Below are 15,245 nucleotides of genomic sequence, written 5' to 3' on the forward strand. Positions count from 1 at the left end.
CTCTTAGAGCTTCTATCTACAAGTCATTCATATCACTTTTATTCACATTTCATTATCCAATGCAAGTCACCTCAAGGTACAGGAAAGTGAAATCCTACCAGTATCTGGAAATATTTAGTGAATAGAACTAATCAGTCTCTTAACTGTTAAAATGAATCTAATATTTAAGAATATAAGGGCTCTATAGTTTGGACATCTCCCATGTCACAAGTACTTCATCACTTCGGGCTAATTCTGTCTTATGTAAGAATTCTCCTCTATCATTCTATGTACTTCCTTCTGAAAGCTGCTGTTCTCTTTAAGAGGAACTTTATAAGATAGAAGCAAACTCTTCCTTAGTATATAGTGGCTAAGTTCTTTTACATGGATCTCAATCCACTTATAAGATTCCAATATGACTTCCAAAACATATTGGCTACTTAGCCGAAAAAATCCTGGAGAAGAAGAAAAAAGTACGAAGATTCACACTTCCCAATTTCCAAAATTACTGTAAAGCAATGGAAATCTAGACAGTGTTGTACCAGAAAAAAAGATATACATATGGATCAATGGAATAGAATTGAGAATCAAGAAATAAACTCATACATCTATGGGCAAACTGATTTTCAACAAGGGTTCCAAGACCATTCAATGGGGAAAGAAGAGTCTTTTCAACAAATAGTGCTGGGACAAGGGGTTAGCCACAGGCAAAAGAATGAAGTTGGTCCCTTTGTATTATAAGGTCTAACATTTAATGTGCTGCATTAACATCTTTGAGCCTCATGGGGCCCCAAAGTCCTAAGCATGAGATGTCTTGTTCTTGCCAGATATGTCCCCCACCCAGCAGGAAAGGCTCCCTATCTGCATAGTCCCCCTATCAGCTGGAGCAGCAGCAACCCATTCAGTTCTCAGTATAATGGGTTTGTCTCCCTGCCAGTCCATGAAATTCAAACAAGCCAATCCCAAACTAGCCAATGACCTCCCATGGGAACCGGGGATCATCTCACCCTCTGGCTACTACAAAGTCTGACTTCCACAGCCTTTGCTTAGTCCTAATATTCCCAAGTGCAGCCCCCCCGTGTGGCCCTGCCTGACAACCTGTGTCCTCCTCTGAGACTATGATTATGATTAATTATTAGTAAACTTCTATTTGATTTCTTCTGTCCATTGTTGGATATCATATTTTCAGCCATCTCTTACTATTTAGGGTAGGGGATACCTCCCTCACCAGCTGGGTAAATAGGTGATCAAAATGCCCTTATCTCACAACAGATAGAAAGCTTAACTCAAAATGAATCGAAGACCTAAACATAAGAGCTAAAACTATAAAACTCATAGAAAACATAGAATTTGGCAAAGAATTCTTAGATATGACACCAAAATCATGAGTAACAACAAAAGATACATTTGATTTCATTAAAATTAAAAACTTTTGTGCTTCAAAGGACACCATCAAAAAAGTAAAAAGACAACCCAAAAAATGGGAGAAAATGTTTGTAAATCATATTTCTGATCAGGAACTTATATCTAGAATATCTAAAGAATTTTTACAACTTAATAATAATAAACAAATAATCCCATTTAAAGAATGGGCAAAGATCTGAAGAGTCATTTCTCCAAGGAAGGTATACAAATGACCTGTAAGCACATGAAAAGATGTTTAATATCATTAATCAATAAGGAGATGCAAATCAAAACCACAGTGAGATACCACTTCACACCCGCTGGGATGGCTAGAATTAATAGGTCAGATCATAGGAAGTGCTGATGAGGATGCGGAGAAATCAGAGCACTGATACACTACTGATGGGAATGTAAAATGGTACAGCCACTTTGGAAAGCAGTCTGGCAGTGATTAAACATAGAGTTACCATATGATCCAGCAATTCCACTCCTAGATATATACCCAAGAGAAATGAAACATATACCCATACAAAAACTTGTGCAGAATATTTGTAGCAGCATTATTCATAATAGCCAAAAGGTGGAAACAACCCAAACGTCAATCAATGGACAAATGGATAAACAAAATGTGGTATATTCATACAATGAAATGAAGTACTGATACATGGCACAGCTTAATGAACCTTGAAAACATTATGCTAAGCAAAAGAAGTCAGTCACAAAAGTCCACACATTATGTGAGTCCATTCATGTGAAAGACCAGAACAGGCAAATCTACAGAGGCAAAAAATAGATTAGTAGTTGCTTAGGGCTAAGAAAGTTATGGGGGAATAGGTCAGTGATAGCTAAAATGTACAGAGCTTCTTTTCAAAGTGATGAAAATGTTCCAGAACTGAGTGTGGTGATGGTTGCACATATCTGTGAACATATGAAAAACCATTGCATTGTACATTTTAAAGGAGTGCATTGTATAGTAGGTGAATCATATCTCAATAAAGCTGTTTAAAAATATACTACTACTAAAAGAGTATTGCAATATATTCAAAAAGATTGACACAAATGCACAGATGACTTATCTACAATGGATTATTAAAAAAAAAAGCTAGAAAATTTGATTTTATTCCTTGTTTGGAGATAATTATGTTTTCCTATAAAATATTTCTTGATGCTAGTATACAAAAAGGATAGAGCTGAATGACTCATTGGTCTAGATAAATATGGCATTTTGTGTTTTTTATGGTCGATGAAAAAGAAAACAAAAAGAATAGAGTTTTCAGAATCTAAACTTTGAGTAAATGAACCTGCTGTTTTTCCTTACTATGACTTCTCATTCCTTGAAACCATCATCCTTCTTCTGATTTTACTTGCCTCTTTACAAAACTTAAGCAGAGCTCCCTGAAATGATGCTTTCTTTAACCTTGGGGAAGCACGGTGGGGCCTGGATCTGCCATGGCCCCACTTGGTAACCTCTGGCAGAAAGCAGCCTCCTCTGGGGCTCCTCAGGGGACAGCCCAAGTGCTGCCCACAAGAAATGATGTGTAACCTTTGGTGCCTCCTGTCCTGTTATACGATGATGAGCGTGGACAAGGATGTGTTCCATCACCTGGACATCCTCAAAATTGCTTCAGCACTCAGTCCCTGTCCATCCCCCACAAATGAACCAGGAAGCTGTTGAAGGAGTCTATGTTCCAGGCATCCAGGTAATACAGCCCATGCTCTAGAACACTGGGGTCAGGAGGCCAGGCAGGGCACCTGGCAGGCACAGCTGGAGACTATGTCCCAAAATCTGTCACCATAAAGAATAGTCATGGTTAATTTGTCTTTTCAGTGGCCACCAAGCCAGCTACAGAAGGATTCCTCTAACAATGCATATGCATTTAAATGCTTGGTCTGGAAAAGTTTAATTAGATTTAAAATCTCTTTTCACTATCTCAGAAAAGTCCAACATTACATTCATCAACGAAAAAAAAAGGAAAGCTTTTTTTAAAACATTTTTGAAACAGATTGCAACTCTTGTAAAACCGAGTTGTCCCAAAGAATTTGTTTTAATTTTTTATTACACACTTATATGAAAAATGACTCATGAATAATGACTCATCAATAATGACTATCAAGAATTTAAATGGATCACACTTAAAAGTCATGATCAGCAATTGCATGTGGCCATTCTAAGAAAAAAATCTTGATATTAAAAGCAATATGCTCAGAAAACAAACTCAAGTTTTTCATTAAAAGCTTTTATTTAGAATTGCATACAAATTCAATGGTAATATCTTCCATATTATTTACTTTTCATTATTCTCATTATAGTATATAAAATCATTAAAAAAATAAAATTTATAATACAAAATTTTTTCTACCAAGACCATATAGATACCTCCAAATGCCACAAAAATTGTCATTTCTTTGTCATTTTCCTGCCATGCCATGAAAAAGGCTATAAAAGCATTAGTTTCAATCCAGCGGCCAACTATTTTGAGGAAGCCCTCGTTAACAATCCTGTTTGACCTTGCCCCCACTCTGCCAGACATTCTTGTTTATTTCTACTGCTCCAATTCCCAATCCTGTTGAACCCCTGGCATTTATACAAATCCCCACTCCCAGGCTGCTATGTCTTGCTTGGGAACATAAACCAACTATAATAAATGTGTGCATGCACAATCCTTTCATTTCTTCTTACTAAAGTCAATAGGAAATGCATCCTCCTTTTTCGAGAAGAGTAAAACCATCTCTAATGGAATGAATCATGCCCCCCACAAATTCATACGTTGAAGCCTGAACCCCCAAAGTGACTGTATTTGGGGATAGGGCCTTTATGGAGGTAATTAAGGTTCAATGAGGTCATAAAGGTAGAGCCCTAACCTGATAGGACTGTGTCCTTATAAGAAGAGGAAGAAACCTTAGAGATCCCTCTCTATGCATACACACGGAAGAAAGATCCTGTGAGAACACAGGGAAAAGGCGGCAGTCTGCAAGCCAGGAAACGAGGTCTCACCAGAAACTGAATTTCCCAGCACATTGATCTTGGATTTCCAGCCTCTAGAACCATGAAAAAATAAATTTCTGTTGTTTAAGGCACCCAGTCTGCGGTACTCTCTCGTGGAAGCCTGAGCTGACTACTACCCTATCCTAGAGGAGTTCCACATTTGCTCACTTACTACATATTTTGCTGTGTCTGATTGCATCCTATCTTCTTTACTCACCTCTTAGGAAAAACAAAAGGCTCTTATCTCCAAAATAAATCCTTCCATCTGTAGCCTTCCATCAAAACTCCTCTCTGTTTGGGGGTGGCCCGGTGGCATAGTGGTTAAGTTCCTGTGCTCCACTTGCATGGCCCAGGGTTCACCAGTTCAGATCCCAGGCATGGACATACACACCACTCATCACTACCATGCTGTGGTGGCATCCCAAATATAAAGCAGAGGAAGATTAGCACAGATGTTATCTCAGGGCCAATCTTCCTCACCAGAAGGAAAAAAAAAATTTCCTCTCTGTTTCTCTTTCTCTTCTCTCTGGTATCCACTTACTTTGAGACGCTGAATTATTAGTGAGAAGGTTGTCTGGTAGGCAAGAAATCAAAATGAAAGGAGATGGACAGTCTTGAGAAAATTTTCATTCAGACGATAGTGAAATCTAAAGAATTTTCCTTGCTCTTCACCAAATTCAGGTCTGTGATAATGGAAACAGTTCTTCCCTCCAAGTTCATTGTCCCTCTCCCTTTGAGCCTCTTGGACTAACTACTAGATTCCTGGACTTTACGGGTTCTACACTCACTATCACATTCTGTTAATTAATTTCCATCTAGAGATAAGTAATATAATTACGAACTGGTAAATTTTCCATTTACTCTACTATATTAAGTTGCAATCAATTATGTTACAGCTGTTTATATTTAATATGATTAGTTTATGCCTGGAGATATTTATCAACACTCACTGTGTCCATTTACTCATTTTCCACTCATTCCTCAATCTATCCCATAGAGATTGCCCTTGTCGCAATCTGCATGTTGCCAAATTTGGTGGCTATTTTCTGTCATTTTCTTATTGAACTATTCCGAAGCAATAGCACAATTACCCACCACCACCCCTTCTTGAAGCGACCTCCTCACTTGGTGTCCATTACCCTGTACTATGTCTCTCGGAGCTGCATCTTCTCAGTCTCCTTTCCTTTTCCTCCTTCTCTACAAAATCTCTAAATGTTGAAGTGCTTCCACATCTGTCCAGGACCTTATTCTCTTCTGTATCTAAACCCTCTCCCTATACCTTCTTAACTACTCCCTTACTTTTAAATACCGTCGGTATGCGGATGTCTCAGAAATGTCTATCTCTCCAGGTCTCCAGACCCACATATCCAAGTGCTTACTTGGTATACCCACTTGGATGTCCAACAAGTTTATCAAACTATCTATCCAAGCAGAAATCTTGATTTTCCCACAGATCTTGTTTCTTTCCAAGTTTTCCATAGGTCAATAAAGGGGACATCCATTCATTAAGCTGCTCAAGTCAAAAACTAAGGAGTCATCCTCGATCCTTCTCTTTCTTTCCCTCTTACATCCATCAAGTCCTATTGCTACTAGTTCCTCATTATATCTAAAATCCATCCTCTTCTCTCCATCCCACTGCCACCACACTAATCCAAAAGCCATTATGTCTCACCAAATTTGTTAAAAGTGGCTCCTAACTAGTCTCCTTGCCTTCGCTCTTGCCCTCTTCCATTCATTCTCCAAATAGCATCAGATTGTTCTTTGTAAAACAAAAAGTAGATCACTATCACTTTCTGAATAAAAATCTTCCTATTAGCAGAATAAAGTCTAAGTTCCTTACCCTGGCCTGGCTCCTGCCTCCTCTCCCACCTCTTTTTGCATCAATTTTCCCATGGCTACAGTCTAGCCATGTGGGTTCATTTGGTTCCTCTTTCAAGCCTCGGTGTCTTTGCACTTGCTGACACTCATGGCAGTAAAGCCATTCTGCCAGCTCTTCTCTTGTCCAGCTCATTCCTACCCTTCAGGTTTCAGCTATAAGACTTCCTCACAGAGAACTTGCCTTATGACCTGACTCAAAATTCTTCCTACTTCTTCTTTGCCCTCTCTGTTTGTTCTCCATCTTATCATCCTGTTTATTCCCCTCGCAGTACTTATCACAATCTATGACTAACATATCTACCTGTTTGTTTAACTGTCTCCCTCAATAAGAAGAAGGGCATTATATGTCTATATCCTTAGTGACTCTCACAGTGTTTATCACTCAATAAATACTTCTTGAATAAATTATTAGATAGATAAACGATTGAATACTGTTCTAAACCTATACTCTAGTAACTGACAAACTTGGAAATCCTTAAAGTTCAGTCTCACGTTTGCTGAGCTCAGAAAGAGCAATCTCTACAGTTGGCTGATTTGCATTCATTGCCTGTAGATTCTCCAAAATTTCACTCTCAGAGAGTAACTGATCATAAAACTCTAAGTGTATTATCTCCACTACCACATGCGCATGTATATTTACTAACTAAAACCAAGAAGGCATTTGCTGCTAAATTTGTAGTTCAAAAGCAGGTCCTGTTATTCTTTGGATCTGATTTATTTTCTGGGATCTCCTTCTAAAAATATCTGCTTTTATCACTTTTATATTGCTTTTATTTGTGCAACTTTTCATGTTTTAGTATGTTAAGGCACCACGATTTCTTTTACATGCTGTGGTCTGACCAGCTGCTTATCAAACCATTTTTTCTTCTTTCTGGGCACAGAACTAGTGTGGTAGTCCTTTGTGCTGTTCACTAAATATTTTTGACTCTCTGCCTTACAGACACACAGTTGGTTGCTCTTCTCTACCCACTTTGATTTTAAGCAATGCCGTCTGGCTTGCATCGGCCAATGAGAGGAAGGAGAAGTGGCTGGTGTCATTAATGGACTGACGCCCTACGAGTAACATTTCCTTCCCAGTGCTGCAGTGATTGTGTGGGGTGACAAAGCACTCCAACTTTCCCAGAACTGACGGGGTTCCTGGGACACAGGACTTCCAGATTTAAGATCAGAACAGTCCTAGGCAAATTGCTCCAGGTTGACTGGGATGATGGGGGTTTGCGGGAAGCAGGGTTTTCAGCGCTAAATCTGCGAAAGTTCCAAAGAAATCAGAATGGCTTGGTCACCTAATCATTTTGCAAGAAAGTGTATAGATGAAACCTCCACTAGCCTTCACTCTTCAGTGACTATTATGAACAGAACCTCTCACCCAATCCACACTAAGCGTGTAGCATTAAAAAAAAAAAATGGCTTAGTAAACCACTGAGATTTGAGTTTTTGATTCTACATCATAATCTGGCCTACTACAGAAATTAGTACTTACCAATCAGATGCAGCCATATCAACAAAACCTAACAAATGTGGCATTGGGTTCAGGCAAGAGGTGATGAGAAAATTCTTTTTTCGAGGCTGAAAGTGTGGTTTTCCAATACTATGCAACAATGAAACATTTGATAGACCTGCCAGCTAGAATAACTTAGATAGAAGATTATGTATCTAATGAACTTGTGGCCCTAGGGGGAAAAGGTTGGAAAGAGAAGTTTAATAGCATGTTTTGGCTGGTGTTGCCTATGTTCCATGAGGTATTATAAGAAAATGAGAAACTCATAAAAAGAATTGGCTGGTAACAAGCAGGAATATAAGACTTAGAGAGAATGCATGAATTCATTGATTTGTAAGGTTGAAAGAGGTAACTCTCCTCAAACCCAAATAGTAAGAGATAAAACAGAGAAGATGTTTGAGCAAGAAAGACTGAGTAAAACTCAGCCTTCTGGCAGAGATCAAACCTAAGGCTTGTGAATCAATTGAATTGGCACCCTGTATATGCTTTCAATTGGTTAAAATGACCCAGGGAAAATAATTTAAGGATGTGCTCTGCCACTGAAGTCTGATAAGTCCAAGGTACTCCAGTTAGGTTGAGAGAACAAGAGAGAATGATGAGAGTCAGAGTGACAGTAATAGAGAGAGAGATGGAGAAGAAGCAGACGAAGATGAAAAAGAAAAGCTACGTAGTAAATCTAAATATGTCTAGAAAAGAGCTATGGGTGTGTCACTGGCACATGAAAGTAACTGGAATAAGATTAAATGCCTATGAAGTTTAGAAAAGCATTTTTCTGTCAAACAAATCATGAGCCTAGGCTAGAAATATCTTTGACTGTTTGAGACTTAGAAGAACCCTTGGCCTCCCACCTTCCTTGGATAGGAAGCAGGCAGAAAAAAGGTACGCAGCCTCCAAAGAAGGCATGTTCTCCAATGTTCATTTTAGGTGTGACCAAAAGGATAATGGAAAGGAAGACTCTTCAAAAGGGAAAGCCTGAGAGCCAAAGAGAACAGTGGACTGGGCAGCACCTCCCAGCAAGTAGAATTCACCCAATCAAGGAATATTCTCTATCCCTGGGGTGGGGCCCCTTACAACATGGAGAGATTTCAGAATTTTAATGAACCCGAGACTGCTGTGTGTTCCCATTCTTCCTCTTTCTGAATGAGAATGTTTATTGCGATTATCTTGTCCCTGTTCTAACACTATATATTGAGTACGTGGGATGTAGAGAGTTTTCTTGCAGTTCTTAAGTCTCTGGACCAAGAGGAGCTATATCCAGACCTAACTCAGAAATTACTACACCTCATTCCCTGAGGTAGAAACTATTATGCATCACCCAGGAATCAATCTCAACCTTGAGGTTAATTCCATATCTAGATGTAAATTAAGAGGCGACTACTTTGCTTGAGAGAAGGAGAATGAGTCAAATTTTTAAAGACCAGAAGAATGGCCTAGGAAAGAAGTTCTTCATCAGCTTGGAGTGCAGAGTATAACAAGCAAAGCTTCCTCACTAACCTGTTTTGGAAATGTTCTATGAGTGAGAAATATACTTTTTTTTTAAAGGATTGGCACCTGGGCTAACAATTCTTGCCAATCTTTTATTTTCTTTTTTTTTTTTTTCTGCTTTATTTCCCAAACCGACCCCTGGTACATAGTTGTATATCTTAGTTGCAGGTCCTTCTAGTTGTGGGATGTGGAACGCTGCCTCAACGTGGCCTGACGAGCAGTGCCATGTCCGCGCCCAGGATCTGAACTCTGAGCCACCGCAGCGGAGTGCGCCAACTTAACCACTCAGCCCCGGAGCCGGCCCCGAGAAATAAACTTTTGTTGGTGAAGTTAATGAAGTATTTGGTGTTGCTTTTTACAGCAGCGTAACCTAACCTATCTTGACTGATACAACTCAAGTACATTTTCCAGGCTGTTTCTCTTGCAGTTAGCTGTGGACGTAGGAGTTATTGTATAAGGAGTGTGACGGAGGTGATGTGAACCACTTTCAGACATGTCCTGCTTCTTCCCATGTATGATCAATCCTCCATTCTCTTTCCCCATTTGCCAAATAAAGGCAGAGGACTCCAAGGTCCTACAAAGGGTGGAATCACAAGACAGAAAGGTCCCTGAATATGACCCATATTGAAAACTTCCTGCTAAGGACCAACTGTATTGGACTTCATTAAATTCAATTGTGTTAAGCCATTAAGATTTAGGGTGTTATGAACTGATTGTTTATGTTCCCCTCGAATACATATGTTAAAGCCTTAAATCTCTTTTTTTTTTTTTTAAGGAAGATTAGCCCTGAGCTAACATCTGCTGCCAATCCTCCTCTTTTTGCTGAGGAAGACTGGCCCTGAGCCAACATCAGTGCCCATGTTCCTCTACTTTTACATGTGGGACGCCTATCACAGCATGGCTTGCCAAGCAGTGCCGTGTCCGCACCCGGGATCCAAACTGGCGAACTCTGGGCCGTCAAAGTGGAACATGCGCACTTAACCACTGCGCCACCGGGCCAGCCCCTAAAACCCCAAATCTCCATGTGATGGTATTTGAGATGAGGCCTTTGGGAGGTAATCAGGGTTAGATGAGGTCATGAGGGTGGGACCCTTATGACGGCATTAGCACCCTCATAAAAAGAGCCACCAGAGAGTATGCTCTCTCTCTCCGCCTTGTGATGGCATAGAGAGGAGGCCACAAGCTAGGAAGAGTGTTCTCACCATAACCCAAGCCATGCAGGTAGCTTAATCTCAGAATTCCAGCCTCCAGTACTGTGAGTAAATAAATTTGTGAATTTTTCCCTAATAAATACATGCAGTGTAAGTTATTTTTTAAACAGCCTTTCAGCTGGACTTCCTGATTCCAATGTCTCCTCTCTCCAATTCATCATGTACAGCTATACCAGATTAATCTCCCAAAAGCAAACCTCTGATTGTGTCTCTCATAAATGCGCCTCTTCAACTGTCACATAAAATCCAATCTTCCTATCCTTTCTTGCTTTCTTGATCTGTCCTCAGCACACATTTTCAGTCTTATCTCTTACTAACAGCTTACGTACTTTATGCTGTAAACCTCATACCTTATATCCGTATTTATCACTATCCAAATATACCTTTTGATTTCCTGCTTCCCACAGCATGTACCAAGAACAGGTATGAGCCACGAAACAATCACCAGAGTAATTAATTAAAGAACTGCATTTGAGTTCCCTTCCCTCTGCAGTCCCCTCCCCACCCACCCCCTTCACCCCTGCCACCTTTCTGCAAACAGCAAAAATCGCCAGGAGATAATAAAACCTGAGATGGAGAGGAAGAATTATATTTCCTCCTCCATGAGGCCTGGCATTTTAACACAGTGGTTAAACATGTGTGCTCTGCAGTTACCCCGCCTGGTTTCCAGTCACATCAGCATTTGTGTTCTGTGTAACCATAGGTAATTTACTTAATCTCAATACTCCAGTTTCTTCATCTGTTACAATAGGGATAAAGATAGGCCAAAGGAAATGAAAAGAACAAGCTACAGTTAAGACAAGGTTAAGCCACTCCCACCAGATTTGCAGATTTGTAAAGCCAGATTATTCTGTAAATGGCTTCAGGACTCAAAATTACTGACAGCTTTCTTGGGTTGCCCTGAGAAGCATAGCTGAGAGTAGAGAACATCTTGCCAGAGAAGAGGAAAGGTATAGTGGAAAGAGAATGGGCTTTGGAGCTATGTAAATTTGGATTCAAATATCTGCTCTTATAAGTTAGTAGTGTAGCTTTGAATCACGTATTCAACCAGCCTCCCTGAACTTTATTTTATCCTGTACGGAAATGAGTAAAATAATGGCAGCCCAACAGGATGACGTGAGGATAAAAAGGGAGATAACCCATGTAAATAGACTTGCACATTTAAACATGAGCTCCCTCCTCTCCTCTCCCTGTCCATTACAGAAGCAAGAGCAAAATTAATCCTACTAATTCCTGAAGCTTTATTTTTCACCCCAGCATTCTGATTACTCAATGTTTCTCCATGTTCTTTGCTTTCTAAGCATTTCTTTCCTAAAACAATATTTCATTAGGTTTGTGCTCTTAAGAAGCAATATAAATTAGCTACAATGTCTTTCTGTTTTCTTTCTAGTGAGCTGATTCTTACTGCATTGTGATAAATAAATAGCACTGTATTTCTTGCAATTGTTTGTGATCTGTGATCATGTCTACATATTAATATGCCTGCAAATACCATACCTATTTTCTTCTCCTGGCAACAATATTTATTTGAACTCAAAAATTATACTTACTTGAAATTCAAGTTTAAAACTAGAATTAAAATTATTTTTGTACCAATATCGACCAGTAATATGATCTATTTTGTTTGTTTATAGAGCTAAAAATTAATAATAGCCATTTAGTTCTTATTTCTCCATGGATTCATTTATTCTTATTATCCATTAGGTCCTTTGTTTTATTTGCCTGCAGTAAGGAAACTAAAAGAAGAGGACATTTCATGCTTGTAGTCATTTTGCTTCAATACGAAAAACAAGTCTATAAATCTATTCATGACTCCTAGGCACTGTGGGATTCTAGTAAAAAAGAGGGGGTATATCACCATATTATAATGATAAACTACAAATGCCTATATATATTATTTTTCTAGAGTAATTCAAATTAATAGCTTCCATCTAGAAATGTCATATAAGGTGTCCACATAGTAAACAACTGTCAGTAATTAGGGGTTTTCCAACAGCTATTTTATTGTTGTTTTATATATGATCCCTTCAGTGCTTATTAAGAAAACATTTCACTTCATTTTATTTTCATTTTAATAACCTATAAGCGCTTGAGTTTTCGCTTCTAACCATTCATTCAAAATTCAGCTACCATCTACAAATTAAGTCATACTATCACTGAGAAAATGTCTATAAATAAAAAACCTCTGCAATCGCATTATGTTCTATATATTCAGTTGATGAATACTTGAAGGCCTATTAAGTGCAGACTCTGTCAGGCCCTAGAGATACAATGATGAGCAAAACAGACATAGACCCTGTTCTCATGAATACACGGAAAACCTCAGTGCTGCACTGAAGATGTACGAAATGAGGAAGTCGATTTACACATAAAGTTTTTGTAGCCATCATAAATATTAAATCCATGGCCATGTGTTACGAGAGGTCCAAGGGGGAAACAATTGCAGATTGGCTGGAAGTCATACTCTGGATTTCTTTTTTAATCCTCTTTTCTGTTCTTTTTTTTTTAATTAAGATTTTATTTTCTTTAGAGCAGCTTTATGTTCACAGCAAAATTAAGGGGAAGGTTCCGAGATTTCCCATTTATCCCCTGCGCCCATACATGCCTAATCTCCCCTACTATCAACATCCCCCACCAGAGCAGTACATTTGTTACAATTGATAAACCTACATTGACACATCACAATCAGACAGAGTCCATACTTTATGTTATGGTTCACTTGGTGTTGTTCATTCTATGGGTTTGGACAAATGTATAATGACATGTATCCATCATTATGGTATCATACAGAGTATTTTCTGTGTCCAAATTATTCATCTCTTCTCCACCCTGACAACCTAAACCTCTGGCAACCACCGAACTTTTTACTTGTTCCATACTTTTGCCTTTTCCAGAATATCATATAGTTGGAATCATACAATATGGAGCCTGTTCAGATTGGTTTCTTTCACTTAATAATGTGTATTTAAGGTTCTTCCATGTCTTTTTATGGTATAATAGTCCATTTCTTTTTTAGCACTGAATAATACTAAATTGTCTGGATATACCAGTTTATTTATTCCATTTACCTACTGAAGGATATCTGAGTTGCTTCAAAGTTTTGGCAATTATGAATAAAGCCACTATAAACATCCATGTGTATTTTTTGTGTGGGCACAAATTTTCAACTCCTTTGCATAAATACCAAGGAGCACGATCGCTGGATCCTATAGTAAGAGTATGTTTCGTTTTGTAAGAAACCTACCAAATTTTTTACCAAAGTGGCTGAACCATTTTTTTCTGGGCTGTCCATTCTGTTCCATTAATCTATGTGTCTATTCTTTTGACAGTACTACACTGTCTTGATTATTGTATCTTTAGTGAGTCTTGAAGCTGGGTTCTGTCCAATTTTGCTCTTCTCCTTCAATATTGTGTTTGCTATGTTGTCTCTTTTACCTCTCCATATAAACTTTAGAATCACTTTGTCAATATTCACAAAACAACCTACCAAGATTGTGATTGAGATTGCACTGAATGTATAGATCAAGTTTGGAAAAACTGACATCTCAAAAATATTATTTCCTATCCATGAACATAGAATATCACTCCATTTATTTAATTCTTCTTTGATTTCTTTCATCAGAGTTTGTAGTTTTCCTCATATAGATTTTATACATATTTTGTGAGATTTATACATTTCTTATAATATATAGTGTTATAACATTTCTTTTTTTTTGAGAGAAGCTAATGTAAATGATATTATGTTTTTAATTTCAAATTCCATTTGTTCATTGGTGGTATACAGGAAAATGATTGACTTTTGTATTAACTTTGCATCCTGCAACTTTGCTATAGTCACTTATTAGTTCCAGACTTTTTTGGTTGATTCTTTCAACCAAAAACTTTTCTACATAAAAGATTTCAACTTCTTCTACATAGATGATCAGGTCATCTGTGGACAAAGACAATTTTATTTCTTCCTTCCCAGTCTATATATCTTTCTTTCCTTTCCTTTCTCTTGTCTTATTACTTTAGCTCAGATTTCCAGTATGATGTTGAAAAGGAATGGTGAGAGAGACCACCCTTGCCTTGTTCCGGATCTTAGCAGGAAAGCTTTGATTTTCTCACCATTAATTATGATGTTAGCTGGTTTTTTGCAGATGTACTTTATTAAGTTGAGGAAGTTCCCTTCTATCCCCAGTTTACTTAGAGTTTTTATCAAAAATGGGGTTTTGTCAAATAGTTTTTCTGCCTCTATTGATATAATCATGTGATTTTTCTTTTTTAGCCTGTTGATGTGGTGGATTACATTAATTGATTTTCAAATGTTGATCCATCCTTGCATACTTGAGATAAATCTTACTTGGTCATAAAGTATAATGTTTTTATACAATGTTGGATTGCTTTTGGTAACATTTTGTTGAAGATTTTTGCTGCTATGTTCATGAGAGATATTGGTCTATAGTTTTCTTTTCTTGTAATGTCTTTGTCTGGTTTTCGGTATTTAGGTGATGCTGGACTCATAGAATGAGTCAGGACATATTCCCAAGGCTTCTATCCTCTGAAAGTGGTTACAGAAAATTGGTATAATTTCTTCCCTAGATGTTGGTAGAATCCACCGGTGAACCCATCTGGGCCTGAGGCTTTCTGTTTTGGACGGTTATTCATTATTGACTCAATTTCTTTTATAGATATAAGCCTATTAAGATTGTCTATTTTTCTTGTATGAGTTTTGGCAAATTGCGTTGTTTGAGGAATTGGTCTATCTCTTCTAGATTATCAAATTTGTGGGTTGTTCATAGTATTCCTTTATCATCCTTTTAAT

The sequence above is a fragment of the Equus quagga genome, chromosome 8 (assembly GCF_021613505.1).
Source record: "Equus quagga isolate Etosha38 chromosome 8, UCLA_HA_Equagga_1.0, whole genome shotgun sequence".
Classification (NCBI taxonomy): Eukaryota; Metazoa; Chordata; class Mammalia; order Perissodactyla; family Equidae; genus Equus; species Equus quagga.